The 25,000-nt window shown below is 37.6% G+C and overlaps 1 long non-coding RNA gene across 1 annotated transcript; it reads right to left on the bottom strand.

The window, feature by feature from the left end:
• Window positions 1–21,094: 21,094 nt before the first annotated feature.
• Window positions 21,095–24,164, bottom strand: LOC148724909 (uncharacterized). Its single transcript, XR_015991042.1, has 3 exons — window positions 24,097–24,164; window positions 22,780–22,825; window positions 21,095–21,793 (listed from the first exon to the last, which is right to left on the bottom strand). It is a non-coding gene; the product is annotated as an uncharacterized LOC148724909 (long non-coding RNA).
• Between the last annotated feature and the right edge of the window lie 836 nt (window positions 24,165–25,000).

The raw sequence follows: 25,000 nt of genomic DNA, 5'->3' as shown, positions 1-25,000 counted from the left end.
GGTGTTTGAAACTGACCAAAGCGACCAGGCTAAATCGTCACATCGAGCATAAAAATACACGAATCAAATCTGGCTTAAAGTAAAAGGATTTATCTGATGCAACGCATTTCCAAACATGTCCGCGACATTTCCAAACATGTCTGAAACACTCGATGCCCAAAATCTACCTCAACTACTACATTGCTTTACGCCAATTTAAAAAAACTGCCCTGCATGATAGTGCCTATCGAGCACTTTCCCGAACAGAAAAAACCAAACCGAATTTCTGATTCTATTCCTTTACGACCAGAATAGTAATTGTAAAAACCCTTCCCATTTCTCACCTTCAGAGGCTAAGCTCAGCTCGATCCGCTCTATGATTTAAGATCGAAATATTGCTCATGTGGTTAGTCTTAAATATTTGCGTGACTTTTGTTACGACGTGACAAGCAATGGATGACGGAAGAGGAAGTGGATGAATGATCGCATGACTAAGCTATAACAACACGCGAACAACAGAGATAGGAATACATATAATAACATAATACGTGATTATCTCTCTCTATAAACAGGGAGATTTTATGCCACAATCGTTCTCGGTATAATTATATGATTAATTATGTATGCAAACAAATCTAAAAAATTAAAAAATCAAAAAGAGAAAGGTAATGTATTTTTACGTCTACAGTATATCTATCACCGACTGAAGCAAATTACACCGTCAGTTTACGGCGTTAAACCCTACATTACATATATCACCGACTGAAACAAAAGAGGCCGTTAATTAACGGCGTTAATCCTATACAAGAGCCAATTAGGGCTCTTGTCCTATAGTATATACATTACCGACTGAGATGAATTACGCCGTTAGTTAACGGTGTAAAATCTTCCAGTATACTGCATTATCCAATGTTCTATCTTACGCCTTAGCTTGCTATTTCTTAGCACAGTTGCCTTGGTAGGTCTTAGCTTGAAAAGTGACGGGGTGGGTGTTTGTAAAATATTTCTCGGGGTAGTTCGACACGACAAGTCATCGATTCATAATTGGTTGTCTGAGAAGTATGACAAAAAATAGAATTAGAACTAAGTTCGTCATTCTTCGAAAATTTCGTCGATGGAAATGCTAAAAGTGGCAGAAGATAGTCAATACAATGAAAATAGAAACGATCGATTCTCGTGAGTTGGTTGTGCTACAAACACAATTTGGTTTTCTTTACATACATACATGCATACTAACTTTATTGGAACTCCCTTAAACAGGGCTTTTCAGTCATAATAAACTAACTAAACATATTTACACAAACAATTTAAACTAAAATTATTTCTTATAAAACACATTTTTAAAAAGAGTCTTAAAACTATCAATTTCTCTCACATTCTTAATATTCTCAGCTAGCCCATTCCATTCCCTTGGACCCCGGTAGTAAAACCCCCTTTGTCCCGTTGACAGTCTACATCGGGGAACCACAAAACTATTACATCCCCTTGTATTCCTAATTGTGAACTCCTGAACGTTTAACAAAAAACTTAGCTAAATAATCTAGCTGGAGCTAGACCATTTACACATTTAAATGCTAAGACCAACTTATCAAATAGAACTTTCTCTGTAACATCTAACCATCTAAGAGATCTCTGATCCTGAGAGATATGGTCAAACTTCCTTAACTCTAATACAACTCTCGCTGCAAACTTCTGCACCAACTGTAATTTGTGTAGATTATGTTTAGATGTCTCCCCCACACTGAGGAACAATAAAATGATTTACGGAAAACAAAGCTCTCGTAGTAAACAACTCATCTACCCAAAGTTACCCATGTTCTACCACGTTAAACCTCATCTACCCTAAGTTGGCCAAGTTCTACCACGTTAACCGTCATCTACCCCAAGTACCCATGTTCTACCACGTTCAGAATGGCAAGGATGAAATCTTAAAAATTCCTTAAAATACTTTCATTAAATTCTTTTTAAAATCATTGAACGAAGCAGCGTCTCTAATGGATTTTGGAAGCTCGTTCCATGCCTTGGCTCCACGAAAGCTGAAGGATCGTTGCCCTGTGGCGAGGCAACATTTAATCAACTCCAAGCCGTTACGTGTCCTTGTAATTCGGTTATGGATCTGGGAGCGTTTCCTGAACCTCTGTGATAGATACGCAAGAGTGTCTTCATTGGGGCTTTTATACATCATGACACAGATATTAAACTTTGAGTCTATAGTTTACGTCAAGGCATCCTAATGATTTTAGTCCTTTAAAGTTGTGATTGTATTTCTTCAGGTCGAGGAAAATTCTTGCTGCAAAGTTTTGAACAAAAATGTTTTTCTCTGAGTTATTACTTCATACTATGGAGCGATAGAATAGTTTATTAAAGACAAAAGCGTAAAGTAGTACGATAGTTTTCTTATCAAGCAGGTTTTTTATGCGATTAATCATGATTAACTTGAAGATACAGCTTGAAGAAATTTTGTTGATGTGGTCATTGTGATTCAAACTATTGTCGAGGTAGACTCCAAGGTCCTATGCCGAGGTGACAGGTTCAATGTTCTTACTCACAAGAGTTACGGTTTTTTTTTTCAGCAAACAAAAGAGTATACCCTTGATAATTGAGCATCGTTAGTTATTGCTCACTGCACCCCTAAAAGTGTAAGTAATTTTGTTGGACTCCTTTCTCTTCACACTTTCTGCTCTGAACTTCAACCATCGTTCCAGCTTTCTATTCGTTACCACCACTCAAATTAACTTCAGATCTTGTTTTTTATAAGTGACCTGAAGGAATCAAACCCTCAATCTCTGACCGTCCTTTCTTCACCGGCAGTGCCCTAGCAGTGTATCGTCTGAACCTTTGTACCATGCAATTTTATCAAATATTTGAGACAATACGCGTGTTCTAATACGTTAATAGGTGTGTCTAAACGAGAGCATGTAAACACGGTTGTGAGGTATCGCTTTCTACGTTCCCTCAGGAGTATTTTATAACAGCAACAGAGGATTTTTCCCTCTGTGTTTACACAGCCTAATCCAAACACTCGGGGGGGGGATGGGAGGACTCCACGAATCGTCAAAGAGTCCTGGTTGAACAAAACAGGTGAATATAGTTGGTTCAAGAGGTCAACCTATTCACGTCTTTAGTGGAGTGTCCCAAAGCAGGGTGTATGAACAGCCTCCACCGGACTAGACGAAGTTCATCGCCAGATGGGTACAAATGGCGATGCTCTAAGGACAGTTGCATTGGAAGGGTATCGATACGCCATAATCGATGGCTTTACGGCAGTAGAGTTTCCATTAACAAGCTATTAACCCTGTGGTACACTTAGGCACATAATTTTTCAACTTCTCAAGCAGTGCACGAAACCTCAGTCGACGGCGAAACAACACTAACAGAAATGGTGGTAGACTGCGGGTATTAATTAACAAGAATGTCGTTGGTATTATTCCAAATGAGGGCTGCGTTTGTTATTCCTAAAATGTTTTTGCAAAGGCGGGACAGCTTCGCATTTTCTCTGTTTCAAGGTTTGACTTTATAAACTAACAAGTATGTCCTTTCTCCATTAACAACAGCAAAACGCTCACTAAAAATACTTATTCTTAATCATTTCGTCCAAGACCATATGCTCATTTCGATTTCTCTTTATTGTCGCGAACAAATACATAAACTGAAACTTGGCTTAATAACTTGGATAATAATTATTTACGTCATCAATGCACATAACTGACCCGACCATAAAAGCTATACGCCTCTAATAATATACATAAAAATTAAATTGCTTTCAATTTCGTATAATATGCCTATTTCCTTTTTTTTTTTCAAATTCACCCAAAACAATACTTTAATAAGGCATGGTGTCATATATGAAGACTTTTCTAACACTCGCTAAGCATATAATAGATCTGAGTTTGCAAACTTTCACATTTTTGCGAAATTTAAAGTTACTGACCTTCCCCTTTCATTTTGGTGCTTTAGTTTTCGAAATTGCAAACAAATGTTGCTTACAAAAAGCAAAATATAACTTGTAAAATATTTGGGTATCATCCAGGTCATTTCAAAATTGACTCTAGCGTTAAACTTAGTAAAAAAATCCGGACTCTTAGCCCTGTAAAACTAAGTTTGTGCTCTATGCATCCTTCACCTGACTGCAGGTAAAGGCGTGTGAGGAATTCCTTAAAGTTACGGACCATGTTCTGCCATATGATAGGTAGTCTTTACAAATATAAAAATTATCTATAGTTATGTCAATCCCACCAACTGTTAAATATCATAATGTCCTTTTCAAATAAGTTCTGTAAAACCAGAACCGTAAATATTTCTTGGAGCCAAAAGATGTAAAATGTGCTTCGTTGGAAGGGCAAGTTCGCAATTCAGTCAAAGAATTGAAGTAAAATGAAAGCTTACCCAAACGACTAACGACATCAATAGAAATAGAAGGCAACAAAGTCCTCTGACACTCTGTGCTCAATTTAGGAACTACCGCAATGATTGACGTATTATAATATTTCTAAGGATGCATAAATTTCCAAATAATACACCTAAAAAAAGCGCCAATAATTTCATCAACCTTAAAATTGTGTCCTCTGACGATAGTTAATAACATAATGGTTGCCACTCCACGTTACAAAATATCGCCTTTGGCAATACAAATTTTAACTTTCATATTTTAATTCCACGTTGAGAGTTTCTATCTCATCTTGGGCATGGCTGTTTACGTACCCATTTTAAATTTCAAGTAATATCTTCTAGGATTCATAACATATTATCATCTTCATCGTCGGTTTTCTCGGCTTCATCTTCAGGTTTCTTGTCAAAAAAACTTTTTCCAGGCTCATTTTCTAGGTAGAAAGAAAGTTTCAAAAGTTAAAACGTCTACATAGTTAGCATAAAACGTAAGCTGGCTTTAAACTCTTAAAACCCAGATTTTCTGGGCAGGAAGGCACAAAGATTACCGCTATTACAACTGGATTGCTTGCTAATTCATACTGCCAACGTTAGAATCGCATAATTGAATAAAATCTCGCATTCTGATTGGGTATTACGCATGGATGCGAATTGAATGCGAGGCTAAGTAATATCGTTTCGTATCTCTTGGTTCTCGCTCAAAATGAAAAACAAAGATATCAATGCTGGTTTTTTTTCCTTATTGTTATTGAATTACGCGATTCAAGGAAAATCCATTACCTGACGAGGAAATTCGGCGCTAAATCATGATTCCACATAGTCAGGTTATGAATTTTCCTATAACATGTCGCAATGAAACTTCTGAGGTTCGGCCTGCCAGAACATTTTTTTTCTCGGCACATAATCTTTACAGTTTTCCTATATATCACAAGTTCTCCATTGCACTCGGGAGTGGAGGGAGGGGGGGGGGGGGGGGAGAGAAATGCTTCAGACCCAACTGTCAAACATAATTAATATCAGCTATCACAACTTGTAGACATAAGCCTTTCCTGAAACAATTTGATAGCACACGTGAAGCAAAAAATACCGGGGAGCAAATTCATGCTCAGTTATCTAAATGAATCTGAAAACGACCTCTTGAAGAGTCAGTCACCTTTCGTGCACATTTGCCGGGAAACATGTATTTAAGACATTTTTTGGTAACTGTCGCTTCTTAGCAATGAAAGTTCAGAATAGTGCACCTAAGTATACTGATGTCGAAACAGAGCTTTTTGCTTCCGCGTCAAAGCCAATTTAGTTTCTTTTTCTGATAAAAGGTCCTTAAGCCACCGAAGTATCTTTCGTTGGTGTGGATGAGGTTTTTTGGTCAGAACTTTTGTCCATCTTTAGATGTACCTCGTCAGGAGGAAAACAGGCTCCTTTTGTATTTATGATCTGGAACACTAAAGTTAATCCCCGCGTAGCAAATATTAAGAAAATTATATCATTATTTTTGTATAGCCTTATGCCCAGAAGGGTGAAGAGGATATTGTGATTATTTAGCTTCAAAGTTGCATACAAAACTTTTAAATGTGAACGTCTTAAGAATCCCGGCAGGATTTTTGCAAAAAAAAAAGGAAAAAAAAAAAAAAAAACCTAACACTAACTAACAACAACAACGACAACATCAATAACAAAAACCAAAAATGCAACAAAAACATCAGAAAGTACCCCAAAAATATCATTAAAAATTATCAGAATCCTTCAAGTCCCGTGGCCAAATCAGACTTTTGAGAACCTGATGCACATTATTTTAAAAAAAATTGACTCCTTGATCAATTCTGCCCTATATGAAATTATACATACTCCTATGTGCGAACAGTTCTAATGTTTCACAACCTCTTTCTTGGGATCTATAAGTTTCTAGACAGCGAGATATTCCAAATCGAAGTAAAACATAATTAGAGAAAGCCGCCTGCTCACCTGTCGCGGACGTTTCGTGTTCCCTTGAAAGACAAATTCATCTCCCACTTGAACGTACTTGACAATTGAACCAACTTGGACATTTTCTGCTTTCACCTCCTCATCCTTCCAGGTACCTACGAGATCTTTCGTCACCAGTTGATAAGGTTCACCCACACCGGATCCTTCTTCATTGATCTTCCTCCCATATATAAGGCTAGTAGCACCACTAGGGTGAGTGTTTGATATTTCAACAACTACGCAGTGACCTTGTTTGGCATTGTCTGCAGCTGTTAATGTCAGTCTGTTCATACGTTGGCTGAGAGGTATAAAATCGTGATGCATTATGGAAGATTCACCGGGTGATTCTTCCATAATGCAAGGCTTAAATTGTTCACATCTCGGGCTAAGATGTAAACAGTTTAAGCCAAGCTCAACATCTGTCGTTGACTCTTTTCCACGTTTGGCTTCTTCAACAATGTCTCTCGGATTAGTCATTTCTGTTTGCGTCGTAAACTTCTTTCCAGGCCTTTTAGGCAAACTTACGGTCTTCTTTTCTCTCAGCTATGGGAAGAGAAAAAAGTACATCATGGATACAGGAAGCGAAATGTAAAAGTATTTTATCGTTTTTTAGCCATGGTTCTATTTATAGGACTCTGTGGCCTTTAAAGAAGGGAAAGGAGGTTCAAGTAGGGTAAGGTAAAAGGATAAGGGTGGGAAAGGTGAAAAACGCAAATGAGAAGGCGAAGGAAACTAAAGCATTAACCCTTAATTGTAGAGACGATTTTCCATTTTATCAAATTCGAGAAAAAAAGAAAAGTTCCAATGAGGAGTCGAACCTCAGAATTTTTAGTTTATTTTTCTATGTTCCACGTTCGCAACAAGACGAAAATCATCTTTCCCCTTTCACTTATGAGCTTAAAGTTCACTAAACCCTCTGTAATTTATTAATTGTCACCCTTGCAACATGTATTCGCTAAATGTTTTCTAGCTCAAAGTGTTTCTCTGTTTTTTAGTCAAGTATGAGCTGCCAGACATAAACTGAAATTGTGATACCGTCTCAGTTCAAGTTGACGCATGTACATCTATGATTGTTTTTGTTGCACGGCAAGTGTTTTGAATGTCATTAATATTTTTATCATTCAATCACTACACATCCTACACCAAGTGTAACTTGTAGATGAATTCAAAGTGACTTCAAGTCAAATGAATTCAAGTTGACTCACACCATCCCGCTCCTGATGCGGATTTTTGAAATTATTGAATGAAAACGTTTACAAGAAAATAGCTTCCTAACTTCCAAACATACCTGTATATCTACATCTCTTTCAAGTGATAATTTAGTGTCCTAAAATGGGAATAAAATCGGTCTAATAATAAAATTATCATTCGATGCACTTAAGCTACACATTATCATTCTTAGTATGTAACCCTCTCAGCATCATGCCCAGGCTTAGCACAACGAATAAACACTGACACCAAAAAATATATACATAAATGCAAAGAGGGAAATTACGCTTTCAGCTTGGTAAGGTAAATACCATGGAACACAGCACGGGTAGGGATGCACCAATTAACATGCTGTACAAAGAGAAATGCTTTTAAATTTATAAAGTATTTTAAATTCAGCCAAGGGGCTGCAAGCAATGAAACATTCTTAATAACACGTCTGCGATGTAATGAAGAAGATTACGGAAGTTCAGGTAGTAATTTCAAATGAATACTGCAATGTGTACAAAATGCACATGACATGAAGCTCATTTCCAAAAATGTCCCTACGTTATCCCATTTGACGTACCTGTTTATGTTCAATATTGTTCAATATTGAGGATAAATATGGTTGATTAGAAAATGGGAAATTCCTACTACAAAATTAAATTTCTTCCGAGGAGCAACCAAACGTACCCTGGCATCAGCTTCGAACTTTCTCCTAAAACTAAGCCGCTCCTCTTTTCCCGGCTGTTGTTCTTCGTCCTGGGAAAATAATTAAAAACACTCATGAGCTCAACAGTTTCTCTTAAGAAACTAAAGTTAATGCAGCTTCGCAATAGCAGATTCTGAAGAAAGAGTGGATTTGGAAAGCTATTACTTCAAGCAAGAAAGCAATGCCTCTCAAAACAACAACAGAATGAGACAGAGCAATATTTGAAGCTCAACCATTATCCTCTACGGCCTAAAATTAATATAAATTCAAATCCGTAAATCTGCCCCGGCTTCAACCGACTATTCTTTTTATAGAGTTTGATACTTGGAAAATAATCTTAATTATCCCCATAAATGAAACAACACAATGACCCTACTGATAAGGCTTTAACGTCTCCCTTTTAAAGCTAACTACGAATGATAATCTGAACACATGTACGAGAATGACATCTTCGTGAATTCAAGAATGCATTCATCTGAACAGCAACTATCTTAAAGAGAGAAAACACAATCATAAGATACGTGAGAATGCATTTCCCTTAAAGAAAAGCATATGAATGCAGTCAAATATCCCCATGAGCCAACTGCACTCAGCAGGTCTTCGTGGCAAGAGAATACCAGGAGTATTTTGTGCGCAGAATTTATGCCACTGGGCGAACAGGGCACCTTAAATTTAAAAAAAATTACGATAACCCTAACAAAATACTGAGTTTTCCACATGTCTTTTCAAGAAAAGCAGCAACAATAATTTTTACACACCATGCCAATAACGTCTTAAGATGTACAGCACCGAGTTTATAGGATATGCCACACAACTATGAACTGCCATAAAAGGTCTGATTTAGAACTTTGACTAAACTTTACATGAAAAATACAATTACAATATAAATGAACTTAATACGTACCGATGGCATGATCGTGAAGCGGAACAATTCTTCGACCTTCAAAAATTAAAAAAAAAAAAAAAATTAGACCACGAGTAGTACCATCTTTTCGGCCAAGTCCATTGCGTGAGTCAAAAAAAAATTCATTTAAAAAAAATTAATGTTAGCGTGCTGCGGGAACTATTGGAGTGAAGCCGATGCGCCGCGGAAGCTCCACGAGTGAGCGCCATCTGACTCCTCGAGCGACAAATCCGATACGTATTATGGCTGAAAACTGAAAACTTAACTTGGATTGCTTTTTGAAACGGTGACCATCATATCAAAATATAGGTGTTCATTTCCAAAAGGTACTATTAAATAGATGATATTGATTAAGAATCTTTCACTTATCAAAAATTTTAACACATCCCCAATTAATCTTCTAGTCGTAAATTTCATGAACAACGATTCAAGCATGGTGAATCTAATGCACGCGTCTCATAAACTCAAGACATTCATATATTTTGCGCTTCTAAACAATGTAACCCTTCCTTGAATAAAGCATCAGTCAAAATTTTTTTTTGGCCTCGTTTGCCTTATTTCTATCCAGGTTAACTAGTGGTTCGCAAGCATCTCCTCTTACGACTGGGTGGCACTGTAACGTGCCCACTCAGACCTCTCCCGACTCGTCTCAAGTCTTCCCGCGGCAGAGAAACGCTTGACCTGCAGCGCTCATAATGAAGGGCTAAAGGAATGATGACTTTCGAGTGCTCTCCGGTGTATTAGCTTAGGAAAAACAATGGGCTTAAAAAGTCATCCTGACTTCCCAACAGGATGTCATGAATTCATCATTGAATTTCCCTAACTTGAAGTCAGTGGAACAGTTCTCTACCTTCAGTAAATTAAAAGTCGAAACCTTGACAAAACTCCATTCACCTAGACAACTGAGGAGTATCGCCTTGTACTACAGTTCACTAACTAGTACACCGTGTGTATTAATAATTCCAGGTAGATAGAGGTGCCGCAAATGGAACAACGTTGTGACCCTGATAACAGGACTTCTGTCTAAGCCACATTAACCTGAATTCAAGACACTTTGCGTGTAGCATCCAACTAACATATGTTAACAGATGTGAAATATCATTCACAGTAAACATAATAAAACCTACTAATAGTTTACTACTTGGAAAATAATCTTAATTAGCCCCATGATTGAAACACCACAATGACCCCATTGATAAGGCCTTAACATATCTCTTTTGAAGCTAACTACAAATGATAATCTGAACGACATCGTCGTGAATTCAAGAATACATTCATCTGAACAGCAACTATCTTAAAGAGAGACAACGCGATGAGTAGATACATGAGAATGCATTTCCCAAAAAGATCTGATTTAGAACTTTGACTAAACATTACATAAAGTATACAATTATAATCCAACTGACCCTAATACGTACCCGTTGCATGGCCAACTTGAGACGTATACTTTCCAGGGAAAAATATGATATCAATCTAATAAACGATTCAAACATATGTTGAGTTTAATGCACGCGTCTCATAAACGCAAGACATTCATATATTTTGCGCTTCTAACCAAACAGAGCCCTTCCATGAATAAAGCTTCAGTCTCGAAATATTTTCTCGCTACGTTTGCCTTACTTCTATCCACGTTTTCTAATGGCTCGCAAACAATTCATCTTACAACTGAGGTGGCATGGTAACGTACCTGCTTAGACCTCTCCTAACTCGTCTCAAGTCTTCCCGTGGCAGAGAAAAGCTCGACCTGAAGCGCTCATAATGAAGGGCTAACGGACTGATGACTTCCGAATGCTCTCTAATTAGTAATTTCCCTAAAGACAAGTAAATGAATGTGGTCAAATCACCCCCATGGACAAACTGCACTGGAGTATTTTTCACGCAGCATTTATGCTACTGGGCAAAAAAGGCTCCTTAAATGAAAAACTCAATGAGATAGAAATACAAAGAGCTAAACTTCTCTTATTGAATGACTTAAAGAAGCCAAAGCTAAATGGTAAAGTCTGCTCGTGGAATCGACAGAAAACACAATGGAAAGTCTGTCCTTACGGTATTTACGCCCTCCTTTTTTTTTTTTTTTTTAATCAGAAATCTCATTCGTTTGCTTCGCTCACTCGTTCAATTTCTGATACTACCAACTGACTAACGCACTATACCCAGGCTTAGCACAACGAGTTAACACTGACACCATTTTTTTAACGCACATCAGTTTAATACATTAAAGCAAAATGGAGAAATCATGTTTTCACCTTGGTTAGGTAAATATTTTGGAACACAGCATGGGTAGGGATGCACCAATTAACATGCTGCACAAAAAGGAATGCTTTTAAATTCATGAAGTATTTTAAATTCAAATGAATAAAGGCTGATAGTTTCTAATAATGCGTAATCATGCGGGAGACTAGTTTTTCCACACACGCGCGAGCACGCACCAGCATGGCGTGATACGCAGCCCCTATGCGCTGTGGCAGAAGCGGGCACCATGTTTAAATGTCGTTATAAAAAGTAAAGGTGGAAGTCCTCTTTGGAGCGACCAATAAAAACTTCACGGAGAAATACAGCATCGCATTGTAAATAATGTACATGTTTATGACAGATGTTCGACGTTTTTATCAACGTTAATCATTATTTCGCGTGAATCAGCGGACGCGAGTATCTAAAACCAGCTATAACATGTTGCAATAGACAGAGAAGTATAGCAGTACATCGTTATAGCATTTATGATTGCTCCAGTTCTCATGAAGTAAGGTCTGGCAATCGCTATTTGGTTGATATTAACACGATTGGAGGTACATGTTTGTAGTTACTTCTGATCAATTGATCGACATCATTTCTCATAACATAGCATTCTTTCAAAACCATCATTATCAAGAATGCTAAAGCTTTTAAATGGTACACCCCCTTGAGTGCCTAACTGCCCGCAAAATCGAAAGGGAAAAGAGGGATTGAAATTGGATCATTTACCAAATTGTTTGTCAGAGACTAGTTCTTAAAAATAATGTTCATGTACCTGCATTGTTGTATTATGGACAGATGGTTTGAGGCCAGCTGTTTTTGGTGTATCAAGTACTTTTTCCAGTCTACCAAGCACAGATCTTGTCTCACCTGCAAAGAAAACTAGTATTAAGCCATGACAATAAGTATTGGGTTGAGTAAAATTAAGGATTTAAATATCATGTTTTCAGACGTTTCAGAAATAGTCAGAGGCGCACAGTGACAACAGTTACATGGGAAATTTATAAAACTTCTGAAACCACAAGTGAATTAATTTATCCTTTATTTTACAAGGAAAAAAAGCAATTACTTGTTTTTAACTTAAAGGGAAATATCATTTTTCTATTGAGGTAAAAAATACGCTCTGTTGCCATTTCAGTGTTCAGTTAATGTCAATGAACAGTTAGACGCACAAATCAGCTAATTAAATTTTAATTTTGGTATGACAATACCAGAGGAAAGAAACCAGCCTTTCAGTAAATCAGCATTAAGTAATTTTGCCCTCTACTTTATACTGATAATGACTTGATTGCATTGAATAGATTTGAGTCACTCAATAAAACTGTACACTACAATGTAGGAGTTTGCAAAAACGAGTCGTCAGAATAATGACTTTTTCTGACCCTAGATCTCATTCTGAGCCATCACTGAAGTCTCTCAGACTCCTAAAATTCGCTGATATAATTCATCTTGAAATTCTCTCTTTTGTTTATCAGTGGTACCATAAACTAAGCCCTTTTTTTTTATTAATTGTTTTTAACCTAGTATCTTCTATTCGTTCAAATAATAGACGTCAATCACAGATTGAGAATCTGTTTGTTAAATCTGTTCCTACCGCTCAATATGGCATTCATTCTCCCAGTTACACTTTTTTCCAAAACTTTGGAATTCTTTATCTATTGATGCAAAGAAAATCAAGCTGTTTTCCAGTTTCCGTCAATATATCAAGAATTCTGTGACTGATGGTTAAAATGCTATTACTGATTCCTAATGGCTTACGATTATATTATCTTTAACTACTATTTAACTAATGAAGTCATACTTTTTATCTAAAACAACTATTTTGTATCTAAATTCATTCTACTCATATTATTGTTTAGGTCACCTACTATTTAGTTGTTCCAAACTCTGCACAATGAACCTACAATTGAAAATTTCTTTTCCTTCACAATCTCTTGATTTTTTGTATTTAAAACACTAATTTGTGATCAATTATTATTCTGTGTGAGTTTAAATAAAAATTGACTTGACTGTTCTTGGTTGGAGGTATCATAAGTTGTCTGACTTTGTAAGCATTTGTAGCAATTCTAAATGTGATAACCTCTTCTATGATTATAATTACGATCCGTAAGGACTGAAAATGTACCAAACACAGCTTGTGAAAACCATTTATGACAGTACACTTAATAATAAGCAAACTTAACAAAATAAAGAAAAAGTAAATATATGCCTGTGGTCTGACTGCTGGTCTTTCCTTGGCAAAAGGTTCAGCTATGGTTCATTTACCCACCAGCTGTAGACCAAACAATGCCCTACTGATAGTTAACATAATAAACAATCAGCTTTCCTTTTCAAAATTTGTCACTTTTTCAGGGTTTTCTCTAAGTTTTTAAGTAGCCGGAGTTTTTTGAAAAGAAGACGGTTGTGGGTCCGGAGGAGCTATTTGATGGATCTCAGCCCATCGTTTCTAGGGGGGCCCGGGGAATGCTACCCGGAAAATGTTTGAAAACTGGAACGCTGGAAAACGCATTACCTGGCATTTTGGGCCATGAAACTCAGGCCCCGTCCACACGTATCCGGACATTTTTGAATCCGCAACTTTTTCTTTCCGGATGCGAAAATGTCTACGTCCACACGTTATGTAATCACAGCATATTCAAATCGAATTCGCCCGTCCACGCGTATCCGGATTCACTCCAGATTCACTCTAGTACCCAGTATGACTCTATATATATTGGTTACGGAGCATGCGCTACGGCATTTAGCAGCCGCGGAAATTCAATGTTTCAGTTTACGTGCGCCAATTCTAACAGTTAAAAACATGTCGAAATCAGGCAAGAAAGCTAAGAAGAATGAGGGGAACAAGCCAGAATCATTCATATGGAGCGACGACGAAGCAGAGTTGTTATTGAACGTGACAATATAGTACAAAGCCGCAAAATCTATGGAGAACATTGACTAGGAGTCGTGCCAGAGTAAATATGCCAATATTTTAGATCGCTTCGTAAATCACTATTTGCCTTTGATCGGCGGTCATATTTAACTCTGCGCGGTAAACACTGGCGCCAATTTTGTGAGGTCATCATATCAAAAAATATCCGGATTCGACCGTCCACACGTATCCAAAATGTTATCGGATTAAAAAATATCCATTCTGGAGAGCGGATTAAAAAATATCCGGATTTGCTTGCAAATTCGCCGGATACGTGTGGACGATAGCCGTATCCGGAAAGAAAAAGTTGCGGATTCAAAAATATCCGGATACGTGTGGACGGGGCCTCAGACATTAGTGGAATGAATTAAGCTACAATTATACTGTGAAAGCCATGTTACTCAAAGAAAGAATAAGCGACATTTCAACAATGCAATCATATGAACAAAAAGTGGAATGATATTTTTTGTATCTTTTTGGTGGTTTTTTTGGAGCTAATGAGCCTGGCAAATATTGCCACTTGACAACTTGTAAACTTGGCACATACTTGAAGGAATAGACCGGTAAACGGGAATTAATCCGCTCGGTAACGGGAACAAGCCTAACAGTCCAAAGGTCTAGTATCTTCGGTTTTTCCGTCACAGAGGGTGTGGACAAAACGTGGCCTAGGCCATGGCCTACCCTATGGCCTACCCTATGGCCTAACCTATGGCCTACCCTATGGCCTACCCTATGGCCTACCCTATGGCCTACCCTATGGCCTACCCTATGGCCTACCCTATGGCCTACCGGTGGTCAGTTTTTTAAGAACATAAAAATAAAATCAGTAAGAGTCGAACGAATACGCTGGCGTACAATTATCTGTCTCTGAAAAGGGTATACTAAGAGGTCGCTAACACGATTTTCAACGTCCGAGGGAACGAAACACTGCAAATATCACAGCACCCAACCTAACGGTAAGTTAAGGGGGAGGGGAGAGGAGGGGCCAATATTGCGTGCTCGCAGAGGATATGTAAAATGGCGGCTTTACGATGAAGGCTGTGAGTTGGTAACATATAGTGGAGTGCTGGTGTAAAAATTTAATGAACGGCGTTATATCGGAGGGCATATCCAGGTAGGAAAAAGCAAACATTACTTGCCAGGCCAATGTTTTAAGTGCCTCTTAAGTGCTGTAGAGTATATTGAATTTGCAACGAGCACCCCGTGACACGCACGCATCGCCGTCGTAAACATTTCGCAAACTTTACTTGCTTTTCCAAAAAAAGGGCCAGTATTGCACTAATTTGAAAGGAGAGCTGATAGGATGATGTATGCCCAAAAGTTGCGTTTAAGCGGCTTCTATTCCTTGATGTCCTTATTCTATCAGAAGGTTTATTAGAAATTTTGATAGGAATGTGGCCGCCAAAACAGCAGAAGAAAGTCGTTGGTAGGACAGGACTCAGGAAAACGTTGAAAGGTTTTCAGCAATGCTATCCTTTTAAAAATCTGACCACCGGTAGGCCATAGAGTAGGCCACAGGGTAGGGCCATGACCTAGGCCACGTTTTGTCCACACCCCGTCACAGAACATAAGTAGACAACAAGAAAAACTTGGCTTCATTCGTTTTGCGTTTTCCTTGACAAAAAAGATCTAAGGTTGATTGCTTTCGCTTTTGACCTCGCAGGTCATTAATTTTCGCAATTTCGTACTGATAGTCACCTACGAAGACTACTTTTTCCCAGTTTCCTGCTCGCACTAATAACGCATTCATGTATCGAAATCTAATATGGCGGACAACACGGATGTTCCGAAAACACTGACCCCCAGTCCATGGACCCGCCTACGGACCTGGTTCACGGACCCCTGTACGGACCGGTCCTCGGATCCTCTACGGACCCCCCTTTCCGGATCCCCCCATGAAAAGACAATAATAACAATGACAACCTATAGAGATTTGACTTATCGTTGTTTTTTTGTTCGTGATGGCGAAATTTTGACTGTTAATATTCCAAACATTACCGTGGCAGTGAAAGGAGGAAAAAAGCCGACTAAAAAGTAAAAAAAAAAAAAAAAAAATGAAAAGACCGATAACTTAGCTAAGTTGTGAATATATACCCTTCTGCATTCGCTGCCACTGATTGCCTCCGCCATTTTGTTCGGCTCATTCCCCTGCGTGTTCATTGACTCGTCCCAGTCTTCCACAATATAATATTCCTTCTCTTCTCTCTCGTGCAACCATGGATGACTGGTGAGCTTTTGAATTCAATCACCTTTGTTCCTTTGTTTTTCTGTGACATCTACATCTAAAACAGTTTACAAATATATGTTGCTTTCTTTAGCAGCAATTTCGTCTATGAAATTATGTCAAGTGACGAGGTGAGTTGAATTTGTTATATTTCAAATGAACAAGTCAAATCTCTACAAGTTGTCATTGTTATTATTCTTTATATGTCTTTATACTCGTCATCTGTGACAGTATTCTCAGCCGGCGAAGATCTCTATTGACAACTACCATTCAAAGCACCTGTTGATGTGCTGCCGAACACTTCCAATGCTTTTCCTCATCAGATATTCCTCTCTTTAATCGCTCGAAAGCCTTATCCCTCCCTTTACAATAGAAACCCACGACGGCTTTCAACACACTGGACATGACGAGATGTGATGTAAGCCGTTGTCAGTAGTGACTAAGTCAAAAGGTTGGAATAACGTTGCGTGCTGCGTGGCGTGGCCACTGACCAGAACAGATTAGTTTTCAAATAGGTTTAGATTAAGTTAGCTCTTTTCAAACAAGAACTATTAAAATTTAAAAAAAAAAAAAGAATATTTTCAAACTGTCAGTTTAAGTTAAACATAGTAAACATTGCTATAAAGTGAGTATATATGGAAGGCTGGTAACTGGTTTACCAGTTTAAAGATCTTTTAATGACTTATAAGATCTTCAACTGCACGCAGCAAGGAGCGAGTATGGAGAAAGTGGCGAGATCCGAAACATCTTGAAAGCACGTGAGGGTAAGCATGGAACTGCTATTTTGACGGTTGACGGTAAAAATTTATTTACTTTTTAGACAACTGACCTTTGAATATTAGGTCCTCTGACGGTGGACGGTTAAACCCCTATGAGACCCTTTAATGGTGCGTCGTCTAGACTTTTGTGTTGTGCGTGTTTATCAAATATTGAGATGAAAAGAGTGTTCACATTGGCCGATAATTGTGTCTGGATGAGATTATGCAAACATTTCTAAGAGGTCACACTTTCTATAATATTCCAGGAGTATTTTATAACAGCAAAAGAGGATTTTTTTCCTGTGTAAACACAGCCTCATCTCAACACCAAGGATTGTGAGTAATAAAAATAAAAAAAAGCCCGAGGCTCAGTCGAGACTTTGCACAACTTTCTCGAATTCTCCCAATCCCTGTCGTGTTTAGATGGAATGATAACACAGAAAATCTTCTCTTTTGCTTGATTGTTCTACCTATGGTTCAATTTTTAATTTCAAACTATATTTTTAAAGCCTCATTCCTTTAGCAAAACATTTACTTTATGAGAAATTTCCTCCCCTAGATCGAATGTTTTCATCTTCAAGATATGAACAAAGAAATTGTTTGCAGATGCCATTGCTGCATAAAACATCTATCTTACCATCTCATTTTCAATCACTTGCCACCCAAAATGGCTGCAATGGAGCTTAATTTCCTCAAATTGTTTCAAATCCTGTTTAAACAAGACAGATGGGTACAGTTGGTTCAAGAGGACAACCTGCTCCCGTCTTCATTATGGTGTCACAACGCAGGGTGTATGAATTCCTTGTGCTGGACTAGACGAAGTTCACTTCGAGATAGATATGAATGGCGATGCTCCAGGAGCAGCTGATATGGAATACCATTGATACGCCATAATTCTTGGTTTTATGGCACTAGGCTTTCATTTTGACAAACTATCAACCCTGCAACATACGCTTCGGCTGAAATTTTGCAACTTCTCAAGCATGAAACTTCACTTAATGACGAAACATAACCAACAGAAACGGTGGTAGATCGCGGGTATCACTAAACTAGAATGGTTTAGGTATCATTCAAAAACATGGGCATGCTACGCATGCAGGAGTTGTTTTTTCGGATACGTAGGTTGAAATGGGACACTATATAACTGATGTTGGTGTCTGAATAATTGTTGGCAAAAATAAACTGCATTGGTACAACGCTTCCTGCAGTCCCCTCCACAGCCCTCATTTAAACTTGTCACGCAACGCTATCCCTCTCTCCAACATTGCATGACGAGCCTAAACAACAACCTGCTCGTAGGTTAAAATTGTGCTTCTTGCCGTTCCTTCGTCAGAGACAAAGTCCTATTTATTATTCTGACCATTAACGGCCAGAATCAGAAATTCTGTTTGGTTTTTCCTGTGGAAGAAAATGCACAATAGCGTGCAGTTTTTAAGTGGCGTAAAGTAATGTGGTGGCATATCCAGGGAACGAGGTTGAGTTTTGGCATCGAGTGTCGGTCAGATCGGTCAGATTTGAAGTACTGGCCGCGCATCAACGATAAGCTTGTTACAGTTTATACTCATCTTTCGAGTGAACTTAAATATATTTATTTAAAGTACAAACCTAATACTGTGAATCACTACTATTGTTAACGTACTGATGAAAACAACAACCCTTGGGAACAGTAATACAACCATCTTATGTAAACGTTGGCGATTGAAACAATACGTAAATAAATATTGCGAACAAAACAATTCTACTTTTCTGACCAAAAAAAAAGAACTTGTGGAAGTCACTGCCACATACCTTTAATTTTAATCGGCCAAAAAACTTGAGGTCTATAAAATGCCTTCTGTGATATATCGTTCCGAGGCAAAAAAAACTTGAAAGGTTTGTTATTAGATGTAAGCAAGAGAAATCCTTGTAAATAAAGTAATCGCGTTCAAATACAACTTTTCATTGAGTGATCCCGCCTTTCCTCCGGTGATTTTAGTAATTCCAAATTGTCATGGATGGCATCAACTTGTTCCGAAGTCTTAGTCTCCATAACTCTCCATGTTAACAAACATGAAAAGCACTCGACAGCGATTTTGCTAAAATAGCAAAGCCCTCAATTCGAACCAATTCAATTCAATCCGCTGATCCACAAATCCGGCCCAAATACAGGCTTCGTGTAGCTTCTTGTTCAGTAACAGATGGTTGCCTCAAAATACTCTTCCATATAATTTTGCAGTGGAAAGCTCTATTTTATCTCTTACAGCCTCTGGACAAAGATATTTTCCGGTCTCCGTTCTTCGGAACAAGTAAAAGTAGATTGAACCAAGAGAAAGTATCATTCTTCAAAAGATAATAAGGTGGGCTACTTGATTGGTTGTTGCCTATCTGGACTTTGCCCTTTGCGTGCGAAATACAGGATAAAATGCAGGTTGTTTACAGGAAATTGACACGCAATGGGGTAAAGTCCAGGTTAGCTATAAGCGAATTTTATTAGTAAAAAACGTCTAAGCACGTGAGAGGTGCGTGGAAAATTAACCGACCGTACCATTCTGTCCCTTGTGAAATATTTTTCATTGAGGTAGATTTTGTCATAAAATTTGCGTTGTTTACTGGAAAATGGCATTTCATGACCCAAAAAAATCTAATCCATACTGGCGAGTAAAAGTAACACGCAATTGTAACGAGAAAGTATCGTTTAAGCAATATTTAATTAATGGAAGACTTTTAGAAGCAAAGAAACGGATATGTAACATGGCAGTCGACGCAGAAAGTAAATGTAACTTGGTGGTCGTTTCAACCGCTGCTAAAAGAACAACCATATGGCGAAAAAAAGATTATCAATCAAATATGATTTACGCAAATATCTTGCGCAAGATTTACCAGAGTCAGTAAAACTAGCCTTTCCGAAACAACACGCTATAGCGCTAAATTCGTGTTAGGCCTCCAGCTGACAGTGTATGCGTCGTAAGTGAAGGAGCGGTACACAAAACATGCACGTTTTAACTCGCTAATTGGTAAAAAACGTTCCCTGACGACCTTTCAAATCCAGACAGATCATAGCGATAAAATCCTCACGAAGGACATGAGCCATTACACTGAATAGATGATCTTACAACTCTTGTAGATGTCATCTTACCTCGTTCCTTTAGCGAAATTCAAAATTGGAATCGCTGATTAACTCATATAAAGCAATGAAATATCCTGAAGTTGCTCCTATCAACATCTGAAGTAATATTTGATTCAAAATTGTTCTTATATTCCACTCAGTCTCCTTCAGAAGGAAGAATAAGCATAGTCGTACAACGATCGCAACTCCGCCACTTTCCCAACACGACTAATATATTTCCTTAATTCGCGAACCGCTCTCTCCCTCTCAAAACGTTGATTCGCTGAAATTTGAAGACCTGTGAAACCACAAATTAGCAAGAACGCTCTGATTGGTGCGACATCGAAAAATACTACAATCTGATTGGTTTGTGATACACTAAAAAATTGGGCCAATCACATTGCGTTGAGATAACCAAAACAAGATGCGCCAATCAGATTGCTTAGAGATACACCAAATTGCGCTGATCAGATTACACTACACCACAATACACCAATCTTTACGCTAACATAGTTATTTTTTTAAAAAAAAAAATAACTCAATGGAGGCAGTGTCTATTATCCCTCAGATATTTTTGCAACGAACGGAACAAAATGTTAACGAACAGCTTAGCATTTACTCTGTGCAACATTCACTTTCCAGTGTTCTCTGCTTCGAATTCATGTAAAAGCAAATTTGTCCACTACTTCTATAACAACAGCAAAACGCTCTATAAATTAATTGATAAGTCATTCCATTCAAGCTCACATGTTAACTTTGATTTCTTTTTATTGTCGCGAACAAGTATATATACTGAAACTGTACTAACACTTGATAACAATCATTTAAATTAGTCATCATTGGACATAGAAGTAACCTGAACCTGACCATAAAGAAAAGCTATACACTTCTAATAATATAAATAACATTACGTTACCACTGATCAATTTCGGATAACATGCTATTTACCTTTTTTGCATATTCACCTTAAATAATTATTAAATTAAGCATGGGATCGTATATGAAATAAAAGCTATACGCTTCTAATACTCTAAAACTATAAATAACATTACGTTATTACTGATCAATTTTGGATAACATGCTGACCTTTTTTGCATATTCACCTAAAAAAAATTATTTAATTAAGCATGGAATCATATATGAAAACTTTTCTAACACTTGTTGAACATACAATTGACCTCATAGTACAACCATTCACATTCTTGCGAAATTTAAGGTTACTGGCCTTCCTCTTCCATTTCGTGTTAACGTTTTCGTAATTGTAAACAAGTGTTTTATTTACGAAAAAGAAAACATAACTTGTACACGATTTACGTATCATCTAGGTCATTCAATATTGACCATAGCACGGATATGAACTGACTAAAGAGAGTTCCGGATCTACATCGTCGTTCTCCTCAGCTTCATCTTCACGGTTCTTGTCAAATGAAATTTCTCCGGGCTCATTTTCTGTGTAGGTAGAAATTTAAAAAGTTAGAAAGTCTTCAAAGTAAGTACCATCGTATAAGCTGGCCTCAAACTCTTAAAACCCATACCAGGTTTTCTGGACAGGAAAGCACAAAGACTAGTGCTATTACTCCTAGATTACTTACTTATCCCTAGCGTTAATATTGATATGTCGCAATGAAACTTTTGAGATAACGCCATCCAAAAAATATTTTTCTTAGCCCACTATCTTTACAGGTTTCATAGCATTACAAGTTTTTCATTTCACTCCTGGGGGGAGATAAATGCTCTACAAACCACAAGAGAGCCTTCCAGAAAAGAATTAATTATTGAAGCCAGCTTCTATTTGAATCTGGATATCCGTATTAGAATATCCTTGGTGTAGGCAGCTGTCAAACAATTAATATCAGCTATCATTTCATGTTGACATCAGCCTTTCCCAGGAACAATTTGATAGCACGCGTGAAGCATAAAATAACTTTATCCGCTGATTGGGTCGTTGCGCGGAAAATTGAATTGAAAGCGGAGAGTACATGCCTTACTCGTGGTGAGTTATCTAAATAAATTTGAAAACCATCTTTTGAAGAGTCAACTTTCATGCACATCTGCCGGGAAACATGCGATTAAAATACTTTGGTAATTGACGTACATAGACATGAAAATACAGAATGGTGCACCTACTGATCTCGAAATACAGCTTTTTGCTTCAGCATTAAAGCCAATTCAGTTTTTTTTTTCTGATGAAATGTCCTTGTGCCACCTAAGTATCTTTCGTTGATGTGGATTGGGCTTTTTGGTCGGAACTTTTGTCCATCTTTAAATATACATCACAGGAGGAAAAGAGACTCATTTGTGGTTATGATCTAGGTACTCAAGTTAATCCCCGCAGGGAAAATTAAAAAATATATATATGATCATCATTTTTGTATAACTCAACGCCCAGAAGGGTGAAGAGTATATGGTGATTATTAAGCTTCAAAGTCACATACCGTATTTCCTCGAATTAGCACGACTTGTTTTCTTCCTCCCTCTCCGCTATGGGGAGAAAAAGGTACATTATGCATACAAAAAGCGATGCGTAAAAGTATTTTATCGTTTTTTAGCATTGTTGTATTTATAAGATTGAGTAGCCTTTGGAGACAGGAAAGGAGGCTGAAAATAGGGTAAGGTAAACAGGATACGCGTGGGAAAGGTGCAAAATGTGATTGAGAAAGAGAAGGAAACTACAGTATTGTCTTGTGCGTGGGAAAAAGAAGAGTTCCAATGAGAAGTCAAACCTCAGAATTTCAGTTTCGTTTATTTTTCTATGTTCGCGTCAAGACGAAAAAATCTTTACCTCTTTCACTTATGAGCTTAAATTCACGAATCTCTCTTTTATCAATTACTTGTCACCCTAACATGTTAGTGCTAGATGTTTCCTGGTTCAAAGTGTTTTTCTCCTTTGTTCTTCTTCGTTTTCTTTTTTCAGTCAAGTATGAGCTGAACCAATTATGGTCTAGCAAGATTTAGTGTGGTGGCATCACAGATCTGGCAAACAATACATATTAAGATAAAGTGTCTCCCTGCCAAAAGCTTTAAAAAAGAATATAAACTCTTCCTACTTAGCAGGCAGACATCCTGAACAACTTTAACCTATCCTTGAGCTCTATTTTACTATTTTAACTATTTAGTATATGTGCTATCTCCTTAAGTGTATTTAACTTTCACCCATCCGTAACTGCTCTGGGGTAGTGGCCAACTCGAAAGCTTGGCTCCTTTGGCTACTACATACTCTTTCCACTGCTTTGTGTAAATTCATGTATAATTAGAACTCTCTTCTTTTTTTTTTTCTCTACTTTTTCTCTTTCTCGTTGTAGTATTTTTAGTAGAATAAGTGTGAATAAAAGAATGAATGAATGAATGAATGAATGAATGAATGAATGAATGAGCTGCTAGATATAAACTTCACTCGTGATACCGTCTCAGTTCAAGTTGGACGCATTTACAGCTCTGCTTGTTTTGTTGCACAGCAAGTATATTGAACACGTCACTACGATCTTTATCGTTCAATCGCCCCATATCCTTGGCCTCATTTTCAAAACGAGTCCTCGTGCTCAACCATTCTTGTGAAAATGAGTTTAATTTGCATGTGAATGGAAACTTATTATCATTTGAAAGGATTAGCACGAGGACTCGTTTTGAAAATGAGGCCAAGGGTAATTCGCAAATGGGCTATCGTAGATGAATTCAAGTGTTGACTCGCATCTCTCTTTAAAATCATTGAATGAAAATGTGACGGGAGAATAGTTTACAACTTCCAAACATACCTGTACATCTACAACATCTACACATCTTTCGAGTTATAATTCAGTACTCTAAAATAAGAATAAAATAGGTCAAAATTGTGCAAAGTCTCGACTGAACCTCGGGCTTTTTTTTTATTTTTATTACTCACAATCCTTGGTGTTGAGATGAGGCTGTGTTAACACAGGAAAAATCCTCTTTTGCTGTTTTAAAATATTCCTGGAATATTACAGAAAGTGAGACCTCTTAGAAATGTTTGCATAATCTCATCCAGACACACTTATCGGCCAATGAGAACACTCTTTTCATCTCAATATTTGATAAACACGCACAATACAAAAGTCCAGATGACGCACCATTAAAGGGCCTCATAGGAGTTTAACCGTCCGCCGTCAGAGGACCTAATATTTGAAGGTCAGTTGTCTAAAAAGTAAATAAATTTTTACCGTCAACCGTCAAAATAGCAGTTCAATGCTTATCGTCACGTGCTTTCAAGATGTTTCGGATCTCGCCACTTTCCCCATACTCGCTCCTTGCTGCGTGCAGTTGAAGATCTTGTAGGTCATTAAAAGATCTTTAAACTGGTAAACCAGTTTCCAGCCTTCCATCATGATACTCACTTTATAGCAATGTTTACTATGTTTTACTTAACCTGACAGTTCGAAAATATTCTCATTTTTTTTTTAATTTTTAATAGTTTTTGTTTGAAAAGAGCTAACTAAATCTAAACCTATTTAAGAACTAATCTGTTCTGGTCAGTGGCCACGCCACGCAATAGGCTTTTACACAAGTTGCTCGGATATCTCTCAAAAGTTGCCCCAAAAATTTTCAAAAGTTGCCCAAAAGTTGCTCATTTCACGAAAATAAGTTGCTCAAAAGTTGCTTTTTATCAACTAAAAAAAATCAGTTTCTACCACTGATGAAAGT

This window comes from Stylophora pistillata, chromosome 8, assembly GCF_964205215.1.
Source record: "Stylophora pistillata chromosome 8, jaStyPist1.2, whole genome shotgun sequence".
Taxonomy (NCBI): Eukaryota; Metazoa; Cnidaria; class Anthozoa; order Scleractinia; family Pocilloporidae; genus Stylophora; species Stylophora pistillata.
Note: the sequence above shows the minus strand (reverse complement) of the source record. Positions and strands in the feature narration are given on the sequence as shown.